Here is a 24,569-nt window from a genome sequence, read left to right on the forward strand (position 1 = left end):
TTGCCTGCAAGGTCTTCAGAAAACTCTGCCAAGGCATCCAGCGTTTTCCTCTGCTGGTCTTTCATAGGCGGTTTCGTCTAGAGAGCCTGGGTTGCCCAAAGATCCTGAGTTCCTCAAAGGCATGAGATAAGACACTCTGCTTTTTGACATTCAGGATCTGGTTGAGGTAGTGGAGGTTAAAGCTGGCTTGGCTGGGCACATAGGCCACAGCGGTCAACACCTGCAGTCCAGGGCGGCCACAAAACCAGGCAAGAGCTCCATCCATTGGGTGACTCCCAGGAGGCTGGTGGCCATGCAGCGCAGGAACTTCCCTGGGACAGGTTTTCAAAGCCAGAGATTGAACAGGTGCCTGTCAAATAGTCTTGTTTCTTATACTTTGTGACTTTTTGAGCTCTTTAGGAATGTGGCTACATCACTTAATGCTCGACCAATTAACTGCCACCTAAACTATAACCTGGTAGACTTACGTCTTAGAAATAAAGCTCTTAAGGAGGTAGACTCAAGTTATCTTGAATTACTGCTGCCTGTGGTGAAGGCCACTTTGGGCTAACACTCACAGATGACAGATAACTGTCTTTTTTCTACACCACTTATCATAAATTCCCTCTGCGTGGTCTTTGGTCATGCAGGCCAAGAATTCAAACCCACCAATGTTGTAATGGTTAACAGAAATTGTCAAATTTCCTATAAAAGCCCCATGTAACCTCAACTTGAGGCCCAGAACTTAAGAGCACTAGCTCCTCTGTGTAACTAAACATGAGTTCTCCAGCCCTCTTAGTCTCTTGCTGGGCCTGATTTCCATAGCAGTATTAAAGAGTCAATGTTTGCGGGGAGGGGCAGGGGTTGTGGCTCAGCCTTCCCTGCTAGTGTGTGGGAGGCGCTGGGTCTGATCCTCAGCACCATATAAAAATAATTAAAGGTATCCTGTCCGACTACAACATATATACATAAAATATTATATGTATTTATATATAATATTTTATATATATTTATATATGGGGGGACTAGTTTTGGCTTCTCATTTGTGTAACCCGGTGGTGATAATAAAAAGATAATAAAATATAATTTAAAAAGTAAAAATATTTAAAAAATAAAATATAATTTTTAAAAAGATAATAAAAAGAGCAGCTAATATATATGACTCTTGGGACTTTTAGTGTTGCTACTGAAACCAGAGCTTTAAGATGCTGGATATTCACTTCTGTTGGCCAGTGGAGTTCGCTAGCTGCTGATCTCTGCAACTGAAATACCCTTTAGTGTTAGCAGCTGCACACAGCAGGAGGGATCTTCAGCAGGAGCTTCGTAAGGGTTGCTGATAGTAAAGCTGGATTTTCCTGTGAGAAACTGATGTGACTCCAGTTTTTGAAGAATAAATGAATAACAGCAGCTTCTACCTTAAAGCCTGTCCTAAGGAAGGGGGCGTGACCCTTGTCCTTTGGAAAAAACCCACAGAGCACTCCTAGGCACATACCCACCTGCTGAGTTGTTTGTCTGTAAATAACAGGAGAGGTCTGCTGTGCCAGGTGTCCCTGACTCAGCCAGGCTAGGTGAGGACCCATAGCCACCCCCTAGCAACCTCCAATCAGCATGAGACAGGGAAATACCTGGGATGCCAGATGACCCCCCAGTAGTTTATGGGGGTTGATAACATGTTGGGAGACCATGTAGTTCAGCACGTACTCCCCTCGTGACCTAAATCAATCAGTTCAAAGGAATCCCCTTCTTGTACTAACCAATCACTCCTACCCATCGTGTTCCCGCCATTGAATGTGCTAATCAATGTTAAGAGTTGTTGTCTGACTTTCCCGTGGTATGAAATGATTTGCTGTGTGATGTTGTGACACATACAGTATCCCCCCAGAACCTATAAAATCTCACTGGACAAAGGACCGAGACTCACTCCCTGGGACCGCTGTGTCGGGAACGGTTGTGAGTCCAGGCTGGAGCTTGCAATAAAGACTCTTGTGTGATTGCATCAGATTCGGCTCCTGGAGGTCTATTGGGGTCCCACAAATCTGGCATTACATCTGGGGGCTCGTCTGGGATCCCCCAGACCCCAGAACCCCCGAACCGGAGAGTCTAACACTGATGAGTCTTGTTATTTGTGTGTCTGTTGTCTGCTTTGTTCTGACTACGGCCCGTAGAATCTGTATTCTGGGCTGGCAACTGGCCTTGACATACGGTCACCAGCCGGGGCTCCTGGGAGATGTCCCAGACCCCAATATGAGGGGGATACTCCCCCAATCTGGAGTGTCAGACCCAATCTGAAGAGGATACTCCCCCAATCTGGGGTTCAGGGACTCACTCCCTGGGACCGCTGTGTTGGGAACGGTTGTGAGTCCAGGCTCCAGCTTGCAATAAAGACTCTTGTGTGATTGCAAAGGATTCAGCTCCTGGAGGTCTATGGGGTCCCAGGAACCTGACATAACACCTGCTCTATGAACCCAGCAGTGTGTTGCAGCAAACCCCAATAACTCGTGGCCAATTTCCTCCCTGGTTCTTGTCTCACAGACTTGAAGAATAAAATACACAGGCAATCAGGAAAGGAAAGTGTTAGGTCAGTGGCAGCAACTTGGTGGCGACTTAGTGGCAACTTACAACAAAGCAGCCCGCGCTGCTTTGAACATCCATCAGATGCCAGCAGAAACGCCTGTCAATCAGCCAGATCTCCTGACTAACGCCTGTCAATCAGCAGGACCCCCTGGCCAATCCTGGAGTTCAGCCAACGCCCCTGACCAACTCCAAGGGGGCAAGGGACCCTAGAGACACCTTTTCCTGTCCCAAGCCCTTCCCTTCCTGCTGTAAGCCCCATAAAAGTCCAGTCCGGTCGAGCTTCCATGCGGTTTCTCCTCAGACCCTTCCCCTGTCCCCTCTGTGGGTCTGATCGAGTTCCGCCCGGGAGTGATATCTCAATAAAGCCTATTCAGTGGCCCTTTTAAATCTACCTCCTTTGGTCGCTGCCTGCCCAGCCTGATCTGACAGGAACAGCCAACAGAGTAAGAGTAGGATTTAAGTAAGGAGAGAAACCCTACGATGTGGGAGGGCCCTGGAAGCAGGACACAATTTTGATGTGCTGGCTTAAAGATTTATATAGGTTTTGGGTTTGAGGACTGATCAAAAGCTATGTTAAAAAGGATTGAAAAAGTATCAAGACTATTATGTCCTTTAGCCTGAGTTTCAAGCATTCCTATAAGTCCTATTTGGGTTCACTGGCTGGAGGAGTTCCCACTGGGGAGCCTCAGGTCTTCTACATTTGAAATAGGCCTTAAGGGTGCCTGCTAAAATTTCTACCTGTTAACCTCCAGGTGTGGTTTCTGCATTTGAACAAAACCAGGGGGCGAGGGGTGTCACTTCTGATTGCTGACCATCGACTATTCTTATTAACTACCGGCACCCTAGAACTGATGGGCTGTGTGTCCCTGAACAACAACAACAAAATTTAAGATGGCCCTCAAGGTCTTGCTTCTTTCAATCCTCTTCTGAGTTTTTTCATCAAATATCTCCGTTTTCCAGGTGTATAAACTGATGCACAGGGACTTAAGTAATACCCCCAAGGTTGCCAGCTAGAAATGTGTAGAGAATCAGATGTGACTGTGTTACTATTACTGTCCTTGATGGAGTCTGCCTGCAAACGGGATATTCTGTCAAGGTATAGATAGGTAACAGCGGACATGCTTGAAAACGAGGTGTTTGCTGTCCTTGGGAGGACTTGCCTGCAAACAGGATGTTCTGCCAAGTGGGCTAGAGGGCGCTGAGAAAATTTTTATTATCTGTTCTTAACAAAGAGCAGAGCTCAAAAAGTAGATTAGCCATGAGAAGAGGGTCACTTCTGATTAGAAAGTAAAACTTCTGTATGCTATGTTTAATTAGCTGAAAGACCTGATTTATTGATGTTGGTAGGCTGCCTTCTTTGTTCACAATACTATAAAAAGATTGCTTGTACACAATAAAGGACTTTTTTTCTGCTGCTGCTTCGCTTGCTATGCTTCTTCTTCTTCTTTCTTTTCCCATGCTGACCTGCAAGTGAATTACTGCTACAAAATGGTCAGAGTTGATTTTTGAATCTGGGTCTTTTTTTCTTTTTCCCTGTGCACATTATGGTGTTTAAGATCTCTGGGCTCTGGGTGCCAGGAGCAGCTCCACCTAATATGACAATATAAAAAGCTTCAGTGCCAATGTCCCTTGGAAATGCACAGTCACCCCTGCTGAGTACCACTGGCTTAGGCCACAGACAGATGGTTCACTCTCACTTTGTGAGGCCTTGACCACTGGTAATCTTGCCCAGTAAGATGCTGCAGGCTGGGCTGGCGGGTTTGGTGTCTGTGGTTGGCTAAAGGGCCACTGGAATAAAACCACCTCCTGGGGAGATGACCTAGTGCCTCAAAGACAGATCCCCTTTCTTCCCTTTCCCTCCTGCCCCCAGTGGGGTTGGCCCAACCAGGAACTATTGAGCACCTCGGAGTGGTCCTCGGCCTGCCCTGGGGGTGGGGCGTGAACGTGTTGCCAAGACTATCCTTGCCCTACACTCAGAACAGGCCCTGAGCAGATGCCACCACTTCACTTGTCCCTGCAGTACCTCACCAGCGTCTAACTGGTGGGTTGCACACTGTGTTCCTGCCTCTCTGCAGATGGGGGTCAGGGTCCAGGACTGAGTAGGGAGCACACAGATCTGTCCTTTCGGCCAAGGCTGGGGCTGAGAAGCATGTCCCTGAGATTTAATCTACCTGTGCAGTCTGTGTGCAGTCTAGCCACCTCCAATCTGTTACCTCCAAATCTGGGTCTCTGTGTAGGTGAACATGTCATGTCTGCATGAGGCCTTGGAATTACTTGGGGGAGAATTACATGTAAGACTTAGAAGATTTAGATAGGCTGCCTGCAAGTCCCTCTGCAGGACAGCTGGCCCTGGGCAGCACCCTGTAGAGACCAGAAAAACCATGGCTGCCCAGGAAGGCTCCTTTAGCTGGCAGGAACATGCCGCAATGTAAACTTGCAGAAAAGTAAAAAAGTAAATGAAAGAATGAATAAGTAGATGACACTAGTGTGAAGTCCCCAGGAGTGGGTAGGTGAAGTGGCAACTGCCAGTGCTCACTAGCATCAGGGTCAACTGTCATTCTACCAAGGACCTCTCAAGCTTTCCCTCTGCATCAGTCAGTTCACACATCTATTTACAAGGATGGGCTTGAATCTACTGGCCTAGCTACCTATCTAGATCTGCTTGCCTATCTGTCTATCTGAAAGCCGTGTGTTTGTCCACAGGCAGAGGCAGAGAGAAAAAATCCAGTTATTTCATACATTTCAATAGAGGTTTTTCCAGGATGACTTGTCCCCAGAATTACTGGTGCAGCTGGTGAACTGTTTGTTTTCCTTGAAACACAATGCTTTCTCCCAACCAAACAGCCAAGAGAGCAGTCAAAGCAGGGCTGTGGTGGAGGTGGCTCTGGGCAGTGGGCTCTTACCCAGTGTGCCTATTTCTAAGACACCCTTTCTGTTCCCAATGCAGGCTGTGGCCTGAGGGCCACTATCCAAAAAGGAAGAGGGAATACTGCCTATCCAAAAGGAGTCCTTCGTAGCCCAATGAACCCTTGGGCTGACTCTGGCATGAATGGCTCTGTCTTACCCTTGCAGTTGTGTCCTTGTGTTGTTTGTGAGGCACTGAAACACTGCCATGGTCAGAGCCGACAACCAGACTCTGAGCCACCCTTCTCACCTTCCTCACGCCCTGCTTCCTCTGCCCTTGCTCTGCATCAGCCACACTACCCTGGCTACCTGCCTCCTCCAACAGACCTAATTAGCAGCTGGGTTTGGTGGCTATGTCCTCTGTTTTGGCCAAAACCATCATTGTGGTCATGGTCTTCCAGGCTACGAGGCCAGCAAACAAGATCTGAAGGTGGGAAGCCCGGGAACACTCCCTGTGCTGTCCTCCTTTGCCTTCACACAGGCGATCTTCTGGAGGGGGGGGTCTGGCTGAGGATTTCTCCTCCCTTCCCCAACAGGACCCACACCACAGTCCCCACCTGGCTACATCGCAGTCTAGTGCAGCCAGAGTGTTGTCAGCCCTCCACTGTGTCCTGGGCTATTTGGCCCACTGGGGCTGGGGGCCTGAACGGGAGCTTTCTTGGCCAGGAACCTGCCTGGCATGTCCAACAAGGCCAGCCCCCCGCCTTCAGCATGCTGGTATCTACAGCACCTGAGTGGCCTTCCTCTCAGGTTACCACGCACCCAGGACAGGGCCATGGGGACCCTGAAAGTCTTCTTTATTGTGGCCTTCTGCACTGGGCTACTGGGCTGCATCTTGGTCCTCAAGTGATACTTTTTCATCCAGAAGGGAACACCCTGTAGTCTTTAGGGACGACATCAGAGAAGCCTGAGATGTAGGGATAAAGTAAAACAGATGGAGGAGGGACTAACGCCTATCAGTGATACAGAACGTGTAAACTAATTATAGAAATTACTCATTATTGATTAGTAAACATAAAACAAATGACCTAGGTGAAGAAAATGGTCATGAGATACAGGCAGGCAATTCACAGGCAAAACATGAATACGCAATGAATAACAAAAAGAGACTATACCCAAACAGTAATAAAAATTCAAATTTAAGGAACCATAAAATAGTTTATTCTCAGTACCATGATAAAAATTTAAAATCTATAATCACTAAATATTAACCAGGACACGGAGCAACACACAAACACATGCACACAGACATGAGAAGATCTGGATAAACTTGGCACCTGTTAAGAAAATGATTTTCAAGAAATTTGTTGAGTCAAACTGGAGAGCATAAATGGGCACATGCACTGTTCCATCCTCTGTAAGAAACACAGAAAAATCACTAAAAACAAATGAAGATGGTTACATGTACAATGGATCCATGGAAATGGGGTAGGAATGAACCTCCGCTTGCCCACCTTTTTAAATAAATTTGACTTTTGAATCATGCAGTTATTGTGTATACTCAAAATAAAAATGAAGGGGCAGTGGGATATAGTGGATATAGCTCAGTGACAGGTACGTGCTTTGCACGTGCAAGGCCTTGGCTTAGATCCCCAGCCCTGCAAAAATACGGCAAATGAAAAATAAAAACAAAGGGAGCGAGGCACAGTCCATAAAATTCAAAAACAGCAGAAACACAAATCTACGCTTATTAAGAAACTGATCACACCAAGAGCAGGACCTTCTGCAGTCAGCGCACCGACCTCACCCTTAGACAGTCCCACAGGACTGACCAGACAGGCAGCAGGCAGGTGTGGGCACAGCAGCCCTGGGGGGGGCTGCACGGCAGGTGGGCTCAGGGGCTGGACTGGGAGGAACTGCAGGGTGCTGTGAACTCTGCTCCCGAGGCCCAGGAGCCAAGATTGCAGCCACCACTCCCCACCAAGGAGAGCGGTGCAAACCCGGTGAGGGGACTGATCTTCAGGTGCCAAGGCAGGAGCGGCTGCACAAGTGACAGAGAGGTAAAGCGCTCCCCTGACCAGGTGCGATGGCGGTCTACCTGCCAGCCTGGAAGCACCCCTCTGTCCAGATGCAAGGCAGCCCTTCGGGGCATAAAGCACCCCTCTGGATGGACTTTAACATGTTTTAACACATAAGCAGCCATGAGTACATAGAGATACAAAGCAGGATATGCCCCGAGTGGAGTAGAGGCTCCTCACAGATGCCAACCAGTACTTGGGAGGGCGTGACACATTGGAATACCTCCTTGTTGCAAACCCCAATGCGAGGCATTCAAGAGCTACTTACAGTTATTGAGAAGTAGTATATCTGTTTTCAACTTTTCTGTCTGCAGGCCTTGGGGTGGGGTCTCCATGTGGGTGAAGAGTCCAGCCCTGGAGCAGAAGCAAGGACTCAGCCTAAAGCAAGCATTGGGACAATGTCCCTGGAGTGGACGCAGCTGGGCCACAGATGGCCCCCTTGGGAGGAGGGCTAGGTCAGATGACCTACACCTGTACTTAAGAACTTAGAAAAGTTACAAACACACTGTACAAATAGATCTTATACATAGAAAAAAAAAAACTAAAAAATAGATTTTAAAGGGTGAAATAATGGAATAAATGTCCTGATTTTTTTCTTTACGTACCCTCATGAGAGTCTCATGGCAATGCCTAACTTCTAGCAGATGTATAGTATGACACCATGTATTTAAAATTTAACTATGTGCAAAACAAGACACACATATCTGTGAAAAAATACAAGCTCTGGCACAGAAATAGTAAACACCAATTTAGTACAGTGTTTGCCAGTAGAAAAGGAAGCCAAGGAGCACCGGTCAGGGTGATGTGAGATTGCCCACATCTGTACTATAGTGTTTCCTAACTACGTGGTCAGTGGATAACAAAATTCCTATTATTAAGATACTCAAACCTCATTGAGTTAAATAAGAGGTAGGTTCACTGGGCCTACTCCTCTAAAGATAACATGCAGAAACTCAGAACCAACCTGAAGGTAGTCCAATTTCTTTACCATAAAGATGACTCTCTTCCTACTTTGATGATTTGTATGCTCCAGTTAGACAGACCCGTTCAACAGATGCCTTCTATTGTAAGGGTCCGGCGAACGTCGGAGGAAGAGACCACCAAGTGACCAACTCATGCAATAGCCAAAGGGGTTTATTGAGGATCCAATCCAGCGCGCTGGGGCTCCGTGCTCACTCAAGAAGGGAGAGCAGCCCAGAGCCCCGGGCAGGGCTTGAGCAGTGTTTAGGAACACTTTTTGGGGAGGGCGGGGGCTTTGTATACATCACAGTCTCCTTTAACAAATCATCATACACCGCGGGAAAATCAAACAACAATTCTTAGACATGATTAGTACATTCATCGACGGGAACAGGTTGGGCGGGGGTGATTGGTCACTCCTAAGCGGGGTACACATTCAAACTGATTGGTTTTGGGCCCTGAGTGCCTACGTGCCAGGCTACACAGGGTCCTAGGTTATTAAACAACCAGAAGGTCAGGGGGAATATTTACTGGGCAGTTCTGGGTATTGTCCTAACAGCTACAGGAATTTCAGGTTTTGGGGGTAGCAGAGGAACTTAACAATACCTGGTCCTTTACTTTTTAACTCAGGCCTTGCAGCCTAGAAACTTTACAATGCCCGGTCTTTTACACTTTAACTTCAATTTCTTTTACTCTTACACTATGGCAATTTGGAGATCCTCAAGCAGATCCAGGCATCAATGGTGGCTGCCACCCATAAAAGCACGAGGTAAAATGTGCAGTTGGTCTTGGTTCCTTTTCGGGCACACAGCTCCTGAAACCCTTGGGATCTCCAGGGTGGTTAGTGACTTCCGTAATGAGTGGCTCTATGATGGGGCTGGTCTCTGGGAAGACCTAGGCAGGACTAGGTCTGTGTTGAATCTAGGTCTTCCCTTTCTGCACATCCTGTGGAAACCTGTGAACTTTCCCCAGAGACATACCAGGCCATCCATCATCTCCTGTATTGTGCCACTGGGGGGCAGTCGGGCATGATCATTCAGAGCACCCATGCCATGCTGGGGACAGGGCCAAGTGCTAGGGACACTATACATAGTAAAGGTGCAGATAGGCAACGGGCACAAAGACATTGTATAGACAGATGCCGCAGTCTAGCTGGGCACAAAGTCACGAGCCACTCACAGCCTTGTAGATTCAAACAGCAATTCTTTATTCCGGAACTCACACCGCCACTCTACAAGCACGTTCTGGGGAAAATCCACACCTCCGCCAGGCTCTGCATCCCAAAATACTCTCTGAATCCCAGGAGAACTCAAGGGGAACTCAAGGAGCAGGTGGGCGCCTGAGGCAGCAGGATACGCCCTATTCCCAGCAGGATACACCCTAAACCTGGACCCACCCTAATCCAGCAGGATCCTCCCTAAACCTGGATCCACCCTGGTCCTTGAGCAGGGTCACCTTTCTCAAATAATCATGCAATGTCTCTGCAAATGACCTGGGTCCAAGGCAAGCTCATTTCCACAATGGAGAGTCCTCCCTCTAAGCAACATGGGGTAAGCTGATAAAGAAATTGCCATGCGTCATTCCTACTTGGCAATGGCTCTCAGCAGACACAGGCCTTAATGCAGTTTCTTATTTCAGTTTCTGGAGGTGATAATGAACCAGAAGGGATAAGAATGTGTTTCATGCCAAGAACCCTGGGTTTCTGTCCTGGCTTGCCTCTTAGAAGCCACAAAACCCAGAGGCCAGGAATCCATTTCTTTAAGCCTCATGTTCTCCATCTGTAACAGGGGAACAGAGTGGCTTTGAGGTTCAGACAAAGTAACAGTTACAGAGGCAACTATATGTCAAAATTAACACAGCAAGGAGGGATGGAGCCAGCATTCAGGGTTACTGTGTACCACAGTCGGACCCTGTTTTATACCTGACAGCAGCTCTAAGTGGAGAGAATTACTGTACCCATCTCTGAGTTGGTAAAACAGACTGGAAGAAGTCACATGACTCACCCTAGGGCACCCAGGGATCAGAACACTACCCCTTCCCACCCTGAAGAACATGTCCATGTCCTAATCCGCAGCCGCTGTGAACAGGTGAGGTGCCCCAGCAGGGTGAGCAGGGCTGAGCAGAATCAAAGTTGCTGCTCAGCTGCTTTAAACTAGGGAGGTCACCTTGGGTCACCTGGGGGCCCATAACATAGGGCCCTCAAGTGGGAGTCAGTGTTGGGGTCACAGAGGACGACCTCAGGCCGCTGGCTTGCCCACAGAGGAAAGACTGCGCAAAGGCCTGCCAGAGCTCCCGCAGCTGAGGAAGTAAGGAATGGATTCTCCCCAGCTGCTAGCTTAGGAGGCAGTGATGGGCCGGCAGTGAACAGAGGAGGGCAGCAAAAGGTGGGGACAGGCAAAGACCCTTTGCATGCTTGGGAATGAGAGAACTGGTGAACAGTGGGCCACACAGAACTTGGAGGCCGTCTAGTCAGTGCCCCTCCATCTTTTGCACATTAGGGTTCTCTGAGCAACTTTGACTCACACTGCCCTAGGCTCTCACCAAGACATCTGAGCCAACCTCTGGAGGTGAGTTCCGCACAGTGAACTCAGGGGCACACTGACACTGAGCCACATCCCCAGCCTTATTTTGTATTTTATTTAGAAACAGGGTCTGAGTTGCTTAGTGCCTCACTTTTGGTGAGGCTGCCTTTGAGCTTGCAATCTCCTGCCTCAGGCTCCAGAGCCCCTAGGATTACAGGTGTCCACCAACTCGCCCTGCCAGCATAGTGCCTAACTGGGCTTTCTCAGTGAAAGAAACTCCAAGTTTAGGGGTGCACCCTGTGTTGTTACCAGTGGTGTCTTGTCCAAGGTCCCCAAGCAAAGTCAGGGCAGTGCCTGGCCAGAAACTAGAATTACAAGTTCTCAAATGGCTTCAACATGTGCCAAATTTAAGAACCACTGAATGTACCAAATTTGTTTAAAAGATAAAATGTTATAGTATAGTATGGAACACCAGTGTTACTTAGAGAGAAGACAGTGATAACAGGACATATAATAGAGAAAACTGGATCCCAAAGAGACTGGAGAACTTTGGAGCTGTTACCGACACACACCCCCACACTAACAAGAGAGACTGGAGGAGAGTTAGAAAGGAAGCAGATTTCCTGAACAAATGCAGCAGGGTGGCCCATGCCTTCTCCCTCCAGGGCCTCAGCCAGGGCGCTTAGTTCGTCCCTTCTGCTCAGAGATGCCACAAGGGAAACAGGACAGGGCCTGAACTTTCCCACAACTTTTAAGGTAAGCATTTATAAGCAATGGGGCAGCAGACCTCAGATTGACAGGAACAAGATGCTGGGCAACACAATGAGGGCACCAGGTGGAGGGAGGGCAGGGAGGCCCTAGAACTACTAACTGGGCTTTCTCAGTGAAAGAAACTCCAAGTTTAGGGGTGCACCCTGTGTTGTTCCCAGTGGTGTCTTGTCCAAGGTCCTCAAGCAAAGTCAGGGCAGTGCCTGGACCAGAAACGAGAATTACAAGTTCCCATCACTTAATCCCGAGGAAACTCGTGGCTCATTGAAAGGGGAGGATTGACAGGGGTCAAACAGCATTGGACATGGCAATAAGCGGTTTCTGGAACTCAGTGTCTTAGCACGAAACCTGTAGCATCCCTCAGCGAGGAAAAAGCCATTGTACAAAACCCAATGTACTCAGCTTGCAGATCAACTTCCCAGATCCCAAGGGAAGGGGTGGCTGTCCAAATCCTCAGCCCCAAATGAGGGCGACGGTTACCAAAGCCAGTGACAGGAGTAGTCACTACATGAGGACCACTGTTCTTAGGAACCCTTAGTCCTCGCAACAATCCTACCGAGGCGAATTCCACAGTCACCCTCATTGCAGAGATGGGGAAACTGAGGCACGGAGCCTATGCACCCTGCTCGAAGCCGCTGAGCGTGAGCTCCGCGGAACATTCCACAAAAGGGGAAACCGAGGCGCAGAGGGCACGAAGAGGCCTACCATTTCCAGAAAGAGGGGGTACAGGGCGGCGCAGAGCTCACAACGGCTTCAGATTTGCTCAGCCCACCCAGGACTGTGACGTCACAGAGGCGGGGGAGACACCGTGGACCCCGGGAAGCCGCGGGGGGGCCTCTCCGCTCGGGAACGAGGCCCGGCGCGGCCAGCGACCCAGCGGGGCAACCCAGGATCTCCGACCCCGGCAGGCGGCACAGAAAGGCGGCGGGCCCCCGCAATGCGCATGTGCCACTACCCGCTCCGGAAGCTCCTCTCCACCAGCCGAAGTCCCGCCTCCGGCTTGGCCCCGCCTCTTTCCCCAGACTTCCGGCGTCTCGCCATCTCCACGGCGACCCTCAGCGCCAGCGGCCCAGGGACTTCTGGGTAATGTGTGGAGGCAGCCCCGGCCGCCAGCGGGCTCGTGGATCAGAAGCCCACAGGGCGGCAAGCCTCTCCGCGCTGTCGGCTGGGGCAGCGGGCGGGGCGCGAGCGGCGGCCCAGCCCCTGCACAGGCGGGAGCCGGGCGCGGGTGGCAGCTATCTGGGCGGTCGCTTGCGGCTTTCTGAAAGCGTCGCGGTCACCACGGTAACACTTTCCGCCCTTGCGTGGTGATGTCACATGCAGGTCGTCTGCGCGTGCGCTGGGGGAGGAGGCGGGTCCGTGGGGAACGGGCGTCCTGGCCTCTTGGGTGCCGTCGGGCGTTGGGCTGGTTGTGACCTTTGGTGTGCGTTGGCCTTTGTACGTTTTGCCTCGCCACCTGAGTTAGAGTCGATTGGCGAGACAGCTGTAAGGATGCAAGTTTTCTCCATTTTAGTATAGAAGTTTCAGTGCACCAAGGGTCCATATTTCTGCTCCCTTTTAAGGGATAATCTGGACATGGGTTCATAAACACACACACAAAACATCACCTCATTCTTTTTTCTTTCTTTCTTTCTTTTTTGGTACTGTTGTAGGGACAGATGAGGCAGAGCAGAAAAGAAAGCAGAAAACAGTTTTATTTGGCTGCAGCCAGCTTCAGAGGGTGCAGGTTTTGCTGGAATCAATCCCCTGAACCCCGAGTTCAGATAGTTTCAGAACTTAATACCTGGCATGTAAGGGGGGGCTCAGAAGTTCACAGTCTGCAGAAGTTCCCATAAGAGCAGCTTTTTCTTTCACTGTTCTGGGCAAGTTAACCTTCCAAGGACCACACCTGAGAAGGGGAGAGCTTCTTCTCCCCTTTCTTTCCTCCCCCTGCTAGCTGTTACCATGGAGCCCAGTTGGTAACTCCTCTTATCCTAAAAATGTAGACATCTCTCTGAAGCCCAGCTCAAGGCCAGAGGCCTAAAAATCACGTTTCATTTGCAGACACACTTTTACAAACTTCTGGATAAATGTTTGTGAAGCAGCACCTGGAGTGCTGCAGGCCAGTGGCCAAGTAATAGAGCAACAGGAAAATAGGAAGTTTACCTACATTGAACTCTTGTAGAGACTCTGTCGTTGATAGTCCTAAAATCAATTATGGTGAAGGTTTCTGGAGAAGCTTAGGTAAGGTTTTCTGAGGAGAAGAGCGTGCCACTACAGTTCTGGATATTCAGCTCAGGGGCACTAGACCACTGAACCCCATCCCCAGCCCTATTTTGTATTTTACTTAGAGACAGGGTCACACTGAGTTGCTGAGGGCCTCGCCATTGCTGAGGCTGGCTTTGAAGTCGAGGTCCTCCTGTCTCAGCCTCCTGAGCTGCTGGGATTACAGGCGTGTGCCACGGCGATCACCTCATTCTTATATCAGAAGATTGGCAAATGGACATACAGTTACATATTTTAAAACAAAATACTTAAAATATGTTTAAATTATCCATTTCAACCAACTTGATGAACTAACCAGATGTTGCTTCTATTATGATAGGACTTCTGTGCTGTTAGTTTGCAGATGATAAAATAAGGCATTAAGAGGTTATAACTTCCGCGGGGCACGGTGGTGCAAGCCTGTAATCCCAGCAGCTCAGGAGGATGGTGAGTTCAAAGCCATCCTCAGCAACTTAGCAAGGCCCTAAGTAACTTGGCGAGACCCTGTCTCTAAATTTTAAAAAATAAATATTAAAAAGGAATGGGGCTGGCTGGGGATGTGGCTTGGTGGTTAAACGCCCCTGGGTTCCATTCCCTGTACCAAAAGAGAGAGACAGACAGACAGACAATAGCTTCCTCCACATTGCTGTATCCAATAAGAAGTGGAACTGGGATTGAACCCAAGAAAAGCATGTCCGGAGCCTCGGCTCAACCAGGACACTGGGCCTCCCCAAATGCAGGCAAGAATATGCTGCTGGACAGGGGACACAGCCGCTCCTGGGGCAGCCCCCAGGTCTTTACACAAAAGAATAGGGATGCTGGAATAAGGTCCGCCGAGGCCAGTCCCAGCTCTGCCACCGTGTGACCTTGGGCCAGCATGGAACCCTCTGAGCCAGCTCCCTCCACCTGTACAGCTAAAGCTCTGTAGAACTGTACCTGTATTATATGATAGGTGACTTACTCCTGTCCCCTGTGTCAATGCTCCGCGTTGAGTGGGTGGAAGAATCAAGCACTTAGCCATTCAACAAGTGTGCATTTAATGGGGGGGGGGGTCGACAATGTCCGGAGACCCCCCAAGAGGTTCACTCGGCTACTCTGGGCCCATCCTCTAACGCGGCCTCAAAGAGGCAGACAGAGCTGCTGCCACCCTCCACGCTGGCCGTCCAGGGGACAGAGGATTCTCTGGGAGATGGAGGACCCTGAGGTTGAGTTGGGCAGAAGGACGCGCACTAGAAAGCACAGCAAGGGTCGTTCCTGAGGAAGGGAAGAAAGGGGAGGGCAACAGTCTGTGGGTGTCCTCCTGTCTTCAAGTCCTCATGCACTGCCAGGCCACCCACGGTGCCCACCCACGGTGCCCACCCACGGTGCCCATGCACCTTTGCATGGCCCTCCTCTGCATGGCCCTCTGCAGCTCAGTCCGGCCACCTTCTTCCCGGGCCCCTCTCCCCTCACTATGTTCTGCTCACTGTGCCCCCCCCCCCGCTGGCTCCTCCCCATCTCAGCAGGGGCTCAGAGCAGGGGCTCTTGTAGCCCACAGTGGGGAGAGGGCTGCCTGGGTCACAGCACCTGTGAGCTCTCGGGCCGCTTGCTTGTCCCCCACTGTCACTAGAGGGTCCGCTCCAGGAAGAGAGACCTCTCCCGGAAGCCACTCTACACCCTCAGTGCAGAGCCAGGGTCAGGCCCATGCGGTCCGGAGCCCAGGTGCCACAGCTCCCAAAGGAACCGCCCAGAGAAGGGGCTCTCACACTGCTCTGGAGTGGAGGGCTGGGTCCAGCCTGCACCCCTCTAACAAAGGTGCTGTTTTTAATAATCGAGGCAAAATTCACCTGACGTAAAACTCCCCCTTTTAACCATTTTAAAGTCTGCAGTTCGGTCTTGTGTTCATACCCTCATGATGTTGTGCAGTCATCATGACTAATAGCAGAAATTTTCATCACCCCCAAAAAAAGAACCCCTTACTGCCCCAGTCCCTAGCAACTAGCAATTTGCTTTCTGTCTCAGGCTTCGTCTATTCTGTACATTTAATATTAATGGAATTGTACACTGTGGTCTTTTGTGTCAGGCTTCTTTCACTTAGAATAACTTTTTCAAAGGTTCACCCATGTTGTGGCATGTACCAGAGATCCGTTCCTTTTTATGGCTAACTAGTATTCCATGGTACCAATATACCCTATTTTGTTCATGCATTCATCAGCAGATGGGTACAGCCAGGCCCAGCTGTTTGTGTACCGCCTGTGGTCGCTCTGGCTGCAGTGGACACAGTATGGCTTGCCAAGCCAGAATACTTGACTGTCTGGCCTTCACAAAGAACGGTGTCCCCCTCTGGCCTAAAGGGTCAGATGCTCTCATACCAAAACAGAAAGGTGTGACTCGTGCGGCCAAGTACGTCGGGGCGGGGGGAGCATCATTCCTCCATCGCCGCCAGCTGCCCTACAGTGGTGTCCCCCCCGAGCCCAAGGGGTGCCTAGGTGAATCTTGAGGCTCAGGAGGGACACCATTCCTGACCGAGGGACCAAGATTCTTCTCCACCCTGTTCACCACTGAGTGCAGGATCCTTCCATTAAAGGGTAGCTGATCGGGGCTGGGGCTGGGGCTCATGGCAGAGCACTCGCCTGGCACATGTGAGGCCTGGGTTCGATCCTCAGCACCACATAAAAATAAATAAAATAAGGGTATCGTGTCTAACTACAACTAAAAAATAAGACATTTTTTTTTTTTAAAAAAAAGAGTAGCTGATCAATAAAAATTCACTGGGTAAGTTCCCCAATAAGTTAGACACAGAATTTCACTTGACCTCACAATTCCATTCCTAGGTGTGTACTCAGAAGAGTCTTACAGGTTCAAACAAAAATTTGTCCACAAATGTTCATGAAAGCACTGTCCTCAACCATCAAAAAGTGGAAATGACCTAATGTCTTTCAAGTCTAAGTGGATAAATGAGTGTGGTAGATCCATGCAATGGAATACTATTCAGTCATACAAAAGAATGGTGTGCCAACACACACCATGACCTGGGTGAACTTGGCCAACTGCATGAAGCCAGCCACGCAACACAGAGTGGGAGTCCACTTACAGGAAAGGTCCAGAATGTGTGGACCAGTAGAGACGGACAGTGCACTCCTGGCTGCCCGGGCCCTGGGGAGGGACTCCTAAATGGTAGTTCCCCTTTTCTGAAGGTAGTGGGGATGAATGTCGCTAGGGGTAAGTTCTGTGTTCTGTGTATCTTTTCACATTTCTAAAAACCCAAGACCAAAGGTGTCGAGTTCATTCACAAAGGAGCCCCCCGCCCCCCGCACGCCTGCTTCACTCCCAGTGGGCTTAGTGGGCCACCTTGGCGGCCACTCAACATGAAGCCACTTGGGGCTTCCCCACAATTCTGTGATTCTGTGACTGGAGCCTGCAGGCCGCCACGCTGCGCCACCCTCCCGGCCGCCATACCTGTTGTCCACTTCCGGGTTACAGTAGTGGCAGTAGCACTTGGGGACACGGGGCCAGTCAGAGGAAGAGGCAAACAGAAGCAGCAGGTGAGGTGCAGGCCCGCCCCTGCCCGCCACCCCACCCGCCCTGCCCGGGCGGCCCTGGGTGCCCCCTTCCCCTCGGGGTCCAGAGCCCTCTGCTGCTCACCCAGTCTCCTCGGTTGTAGGACACGAAGAGGAAGGTCATCATCATGTAGGCGCACCTGAAGAAGTTCCAGCTGGTCCTCTTCACGCTGAGCCTCTTGGGAAGGCTGGTGACCAGGACAGGCTTGACTGAGGGGACAGGGTGGGACTCCTGCTGTTCCAGAAAGCCTCGCCCTCGGGAGCTCCACCCCCGTCCCCACAGCCCCCGGAGCTGGATCGGGCCCACGCTGGCTCCTGTTGCCACCGCCACCCACACATGCCAGCCCCCCGTCCAGACATGGCCCAGGCTGACCCCATCCCGGGCCTCATCAGACCCCTGCCCCTCACCACTGGCCTGGATCCGCACATGGGCCTCTGTGGCACCCTCAGGTCCCTCCGGGGAGCACCCGCCTGGCCCTGCTGCTTCCTCCTTCAGACTATCAGGGCCACCACGGTGTTCCTGGCCCGGCTTCTCCTCCTCCCTCCCCTCCGTGTCCCAGTGTTCCCTTCAGGGAAACCCACGTTGTCAGGCCCGCATGCCTGCCCAAGCAGCCCCAGGTAGAAGCCCTGACCACTGCTGCTGGACAGGTAAATGCACATCCAACAGAGTGTGTGTTCTCCTGCTGAAACTCAGGAAGTGGTCCCCCTCCCTCTCTGAGAGTGTCACTGGGTCCCTTGGAAGTGGGGGCAGGTTGTAGGGAATCTCCAGCCTCCTGCCCCAGCTCTAGGACCTGAGCCCCTCTCTGGGTGATGCAGACGTGGGGACGTAGCCCTCCCGTGGGGACCGCGTTGATCCTCACTGCCCTCTAGTGCTCTGGCTCCATCCTGAGGGCCGCTGTGCTGTGGGCTGTGTCCCTCTCTCCCTTGTCTGCAGGCTCTCAACGCCCACTGCATTCTGGCTCAATGCTTTTTCAGTAAAAAACCTGTTCCCTCTCTTCTCCCTTTGTGGAAAGAGGTTCTGGATGGGAGGGCATTTTGTTTTAAAATTTCACCAGCAGCAGCCTGTCCGCAGGTTTGCCCTCCCATGCAAAGGCAGATTCTAGGTTCACGTTAAGAAATGAGTTTTCAGCCAAGCATGGGGTGCACGCCTGTGACCCCAGCTCCTTGTAAGGTGGAGGAGGCTCACAAGTTGGAGACCAGCCTCAGCGACCTAGGCCCTTTCTCAAAGTAAAATGAGGAGGCTGGGGAGGTGCCTCCCAGTGGAGCCTGGCCTCATGTGCTGAGGCCCTGGCTCAATCCCAGCCCTGGGGGGAGGGGGCATGGTCTTTTTTCTCTGCACACCTGGTTCCTCTGTCCCCAGTCTCTTGCCAGGTGGCTGGATGGGACGCACACCTGGGAGAACACCAGTGTGGGAGTGGTAAGGACACATGTCTCCTGGGATCTCGGGAAGGGACCTTAGATGCTGCAGCGTGTCACGCTCCTGGTGACTCCTTAACACACAAGATGTCCCCTTCCGGGGCTGGGCTGGGGCTCTTGGCAGAGCTCTTACCTGGCATGTGTGAGGCCCCAGGTTTAATTCTCAGCACCGCATGTAACTTTATAAATAAAGGCCCATCAGCAGCTAATAAAGACATTTTTTAAAAAGGATGTTCCCTTCCATTCCTGGCTGGCCAAGACTTTTTTTTTTTTTAATCATGAATAACTGTTGATTTTTATCGTCTTTTTCTGTATCTACTAAGATGATAAATCTGATATTACATGAGAATCTTCACATATTAAGCCATCTGTGCATTGTTGAGATAAACTTAATTTGGTCATAATTAAAAAAAAATATTTTGCCTGATTAGATTTGTTAATTCTAGTCTGGAATTTTTCATCTGTGTTTGTGGGAAAGATTAAATGAAAGTCTCCTCTCTGGTACTCTCTCAGAGCTTTTATCAAGGTGGCTTTGTCCTCAAAATGAGTTGGAAGTGACCGATTTTAATTTTCTGGAACATTCCATGAGAGATGTTAGCCTTCAGAGTTGAAGGGCCCCGTGAGGCTTCTGGGAAGGGACCCTCTTTATATTCCTTTATTAGCTCTTGGACACTGCCCCAGCCGCCTGCCCTACCCTCCCGGGTCTGGTCTCCCTGCCCCTCCTTGGTCCCCTGTGGTCTGCTCACTAATTCCCCTTGCTGCTTCCAAGCCCAGCAGCGTCTGGATTCTAATTTCATTCCATACTCTCTATGAACCATAACCCGGAGAGACATTTTCAGGAATTTCTTGTGAATTCAGTAACCCTGGCTGCTTAATGCACTTCTCTCCATCCTCTGGGTCACCGGGCGCCCCCTGCTGTCCTCTGACTTTCCCTCAGTTTCCATCCACTAACCCTACTTCTCCAGTGAGAGAGAGGGGACTCGGTGGTCAGTAGGAGAAGCGCCTTGGGCGTGCCCGGGTGTGCCACTGTCCGCCACGAGCCATGCGGACCATGGGACCAAGTGGCTCAGATCAGGAGCTGCCAGGTGCAGGTTCCTGCCCCCAGCTGCCCGGACTTCCTCTTCTCAGGGCTTTATTATGCCCAGAGGATGGCGCTCACCCCCACCCCAAGGCGCTCACCCCCCAGGGAAGGCGCTCCCCCACCCAGGGAAAGTGCTCACCCCCCCAGGGAAGGTGCTCCCCCACCCAGGGAAAGTGCTCACCCCCCCAGGAAAGACACCCCCCAGGGAAGGCGCTCACCCCCACCCCAAGGTGCTCACCCCCCAGGGAAGGCGCTCACCCCCACCCCAAGGTGTTCACCCCCCAGGGAAGGCGCTCACCCCCACCCCAAGGTGCTCACCCCCCAGGGTGCCGGTGCCACTCACCCTCCTCCTTACAGTCACTGGTTTCTTCTGCAGAGGAAGAAGAGGGAGGAGGGGGAAGGGAGGACAGGGAGATCACCCCTGAACAGCGCCAGCCCTCAGTGAGGGGGCCCTGGGGTGGTGGGGGGGACTGTGGGGTGAGGGGACCATGGGGTGAGGGGGAATGTGGTGTGAGGGGACTGTGGGGTGAGGAGGGGAACCTGGGGTGAGGGGACTGTGGGGTGAGGGTTACTGTGGGATGAGGGGACCGTGGGGTGAGGGGACCGTGGGGTGAGGGGACCGTGGAGTGAGGGGGACCGTGGGGTGAGGGGACCGTGGTGTGGGGGGAACCTGGGGTGAGGGGGACCGTGGGGTGTGAGGGGACCCTGGGGTGAGGGGGACCGTGGGGTGAGGGGGAACGTGGAGTGAGGGGACCGTGGGGTGAGGGGACCGTGGGGTGAGGGGGACCGTGGGGTGAGGGGGAACGTGGAGTGAGGGGACCATGGGGTGAGGGGACCGTGGGGTGAGGGGGACCGTGGGGTGAGGGGACGTGGGGTGAAAGGGACCGTGGTGTGAGGGGACCGTGGTGTGAGGGGGACCCTGGGGTGAGGGGGAACGTGGAGTGAGGGGACTATGGGGTGAGGGGAACCTGGGGTGAGGGGACCGTGGGGTGAGGGTTACTGTGGGGTGAGGGGACCCTAGGGTGAGGGACTGTGGGGTGAGGGGGACCGTGGGGTGAGGGGACCCTAGGGTGAGGGGGACCGTGGGACAAGGGGGACCGTGGGGTGAAGGGGACCGTGGAGTTAGGGTTACTGTGGGGTGAGGGGGAACATGGGGTGAAAGGGACCGTGGGGTGAGGGGACCGTGGGGTGAGGGGACCGTGGGGTGAGGGGACCATGGGGTGAGGGGGAACATGGGGTGAAAGGGACCGTGGGGTGAGGGGACCGTGGGGTGAGGGGACCGTGGGGTGAGGGGGACCGTGGGGTGAGGGGACCGTGGGGTGAGGGGGACCGTGGCGTGAGGGGACCGTGGGGTGAGGGGACCGTGGGGTGAGGGGGACCGTGGGGTGAGGGGACCGTGGGGTGAGGGGGACCGTGGGGTGAGGGGACCGTGGGGTGAGGGGGACCGTGGGGTGAGGGGACCGTGGGGTGAGGGGGACCGTGGGGTGAGGGGACCGTGGGGTGAGGGGGACCGTAGAGTGAGGGGGACTGTGGGATGAGTGGGAACATGGGGTGAAAGGGACCGTGGGGTGAGGGGACCGTGGGGTGAGGGGACCGTGGGGTGAGGGGGACTGTGGCGTGAGGGGACCGTGGGGTGAGGGGACCGTGGGGTAAGGGGGACCGTGGGGTGAGGAGGACCGTGGGGTGAGGGGACCGTGGGGTGAGGGGGACCGTGGGGTGAGGGGACCGTGGGGTGAGGGGGACCGTGGGGTGAGGGGGACCGTGGGGTGAGGGGACCGTGGGGTGAGGGGGACCGTGGGGTGAGGGGACCGTGGGGTGAGGGGACCGTGGGGTGAGGGGACCGTGGGGTGAGGGGACCGTGGGGTAAGGGGGACCGTGGGGTGAGGAGGACCGTGGGGTGAGGGGACCGTGGGGTGAGGGGGACCGTGGGGTGAGGGGACCGTGGGGTGAGGGGGACCGTGGGGTGAGGGGACCGTGGGGTGAGGGGGACCGTGGGGTGAGGGGGACCGTGGGGTGAGGGGACCGTGGGGTGAGGGGACCGTGGGGTGAGGGGGACCGTGGGGTGAGGGGACCGTGGGGTGAGGGGGACCGTGGGGTGAGGGGACCGTGGGGTGAGGGGGACCGTGGGGTGAGGGGACCGTGGGGTGAGGGGGACCGTGGGGTGAGGGGACCGTGGGGTGAGGGGGACAGTGGGGTGAGGGGACCATAGGGTGAGGGACTGTGGGGTGAAGGGGGACCGTGGAGTTAGGGTTACTGTGGGGTGAGGGGGACCATGGAGTGAGGGTTACTGTGGGATGAGGGGACCGTGGGGTGAAAGGGACCGTGGTGTGAGGGGACCATAGGGTGAGGGACTGTGGGGTGAAGGGGACAGTGGGGTGAGGGGACCGTGGGGTGAGGGGACCGTGGGGTGAGGGGACCATAGGGTGAGGGACTGTGGGGTGAAGGGGACAGTGGGGTGAGGGGACCGTGGGGTGAGGGGACCGTGGGGTGAGGGGACCATAGGGTGAGGGACTGTGGGGTGAAGGGGGACCGTGGAGTTAGGGTTACTGTGGGGTGAGGGGGATCGTGGGGTGAGGGGACCGTGGGGTGAGGGGACCCTAGGGTGAGGGACTGTGGGGTGAAGGGGGACCGTGGAGTTAGGGTTACTGTGGGGTGAGGGGGATCGTGGGGTGAGGGGACCGTGGGGTGAGGGGACCCTAGGGTGAGGGACTGTGGGGTGAAGGGGGACCATGGAGTTAGGGTTACTGTGGGGTGAAGGGGGACCGTGGAGTTAGGGTTACTGTGGGATGAGGGGACCGTGGGGTGAAAGGGACCGTGGGGTGAGGGGACCATAGGGTGAGGGACTGTGGGGTGAAGGGGGACCGTGGAGTTAGGGTTACTGTGGGGTGAGGGGACCATGGAGTTAGGGTTACTGTGGGATGAGGGGACCGTGGGGTGAAAGAGACCGTGGGGTGAGGGGACCATAGGGTGAGGGACTGTGGGGTGAAGGGGGACCGTGGAGTTAGGGTTACTGTGGGGTGAGGGGACCATGGAGTGAGGGTTACTGTGGGATGAGGGGACCGTGGGGTGAAAGGGACCGTGGGGTGAGGGGACCATAGGGTGAGGGACTGTGGGGTGAAGGGGGACCGTGGAGTTAGGGTTACTGTGGGGTGAGGGGACCATGGAGTTAGGGTTACTGTGGGATGAGGGGACCGTGGGGTGAAAGGGACCGTGGGGTGAGGGGACCATAGGGTGAGGGACTGTGGGGTGAAGGGGGACCGTGGAGTTAGGGTTACTGTGGGGTGAGGGGACCATGGAGTGAGGGTTACTGTGGGATGAGGGGACCGTGGGGTGAAAGGGACCGTGGGGTGAGGGGGACCGTGGGGTGAGGGGGACCGTGGGGTGAGGGGACCGTGGGGTGAGGGGGACCGTGGGGTGAGGGGGACCGTGGGGTGAGGGGACCCTGGGGTGAGGGGACCCTGGGGTGAGGGGACTGTGGCGGCCTTGCTGTCGGCCAGGCTCTCCTGCCTCAGGGCCTTTGCCCTGTGGCTCCCCCACCTGGGATTCCGCCCCCACAGCACCCCACAGGCCTGCGCCCTCAGTTCTTTGGCCCTTTGCTAGTAGTCCCCTCCCGGACCGGACCCACCCAACAGTCTAGAAGCCCGCGTGAAGCCGGTGCGCCCCTCCCTTACTCTGCCCTCCTGGGGGACGCGGATCCTTGGGGACAGGAGCCTCCTCTCTCTGGAATGTCAGTTGGACCATGTTAGTTAGTTAGACCATGTCAGTTAGACCATGTTAGTCAGTTAGACCATGTTAGTCAGTTAGACCATGTTAGTTAGTTAGACCATGTTAGTCAGTTAGACCATGTTAGTCAGTTAGACCATGTCAGTTAGATCATATTAGTTTGTTAGACCATGTTAGTCAGTTAGACCATGTTAGTTAGTTAGACCATGTCAGTTAGACCATGTTAGTTAGTTAGACCATGTCAGTTAGTTAGACCATGTTAGTTAGTTAGACCCTGTCAGTTAGACCATGTTAGTTAGTTAGACCATGTCAGTTAGACCATGTTAGTTAGTTAGACCATGTCAGTTAGACCATGTTAGTTAGTTAGACCATGTCAGTTAGACCATGTTAGTTAGTTAGACCATGTCAGTTAGACCATGTTAGTTAGTTAGACCATGTCAGTTAGACCATGTTAGTTAGTTAGACCATGTCAGTTAGACCATGTTAGTTAGTTAGACCATGTCAGTTAGACCATGTTAGTTAGTTAGACCATGTCAGTTAGTTAGACCCTGTCAGTTAGACCATGTTAGTCAGTTAGACCATGTCAGTTAGACCATATTAGTTTGTTAGACCATGTTAGTCAGTTAGACCATGTTAGTTAGTTAGACCATGTCAGTTAGACCATGTTAGTTAGTTAGACCATGTCAGTTAGTTAGACCCTGTCAGTTAGACCATGTTAGTCAGTTAGCCATGTTAGTTAGTTAGACCATGTTAGTTAGTTAGACCATGTCAGTTAGACCATGTTAGTTAGTTAGACCATGTTAGTTAGTTAGACCATGTTAGTTAGTTAGACCCTGTCAGT

At 52.9% G+C, this 24,569-nt stretch overlaps 1 protein-coding gene across 1 annotated transcript in view; it reads right to left on the reverse strand.

The window, feature by feature from the left end:
* Znf667 (zinc finger protein 667) overlaps positions 1–12,629 on the reverse strand; it is a 35,570-nt gene extending 22,941 nt beyond the window's left edge. The window contains exon 1 of the mRNA XM_076838079.1: positions 12,431–12,629. The gene's annotated coding sequence lies outside the window, so the exon portion shown is untranslated. The remainder of the gene's footprint in view (positions 1–12,430) is intronic.
* Between the last annotated feature and the right edge of the window lie 11,940 nt (positions 12,630–24,569).

Source organism: Callospermophilus lateralis, chromosome 18 (assembly GCF_048772815.1).
Source record: "Callospermophilus lateralis isolate mCalLat2 chromosome 18, mCalLat2.hap1, whole genome shotgun sequence".
NCBI lineage: Eukaryota > Metazoa > Chordata > Mammalia > Rodentia > Sciuridae > Callospermophilus > Callospermophilus lateralis.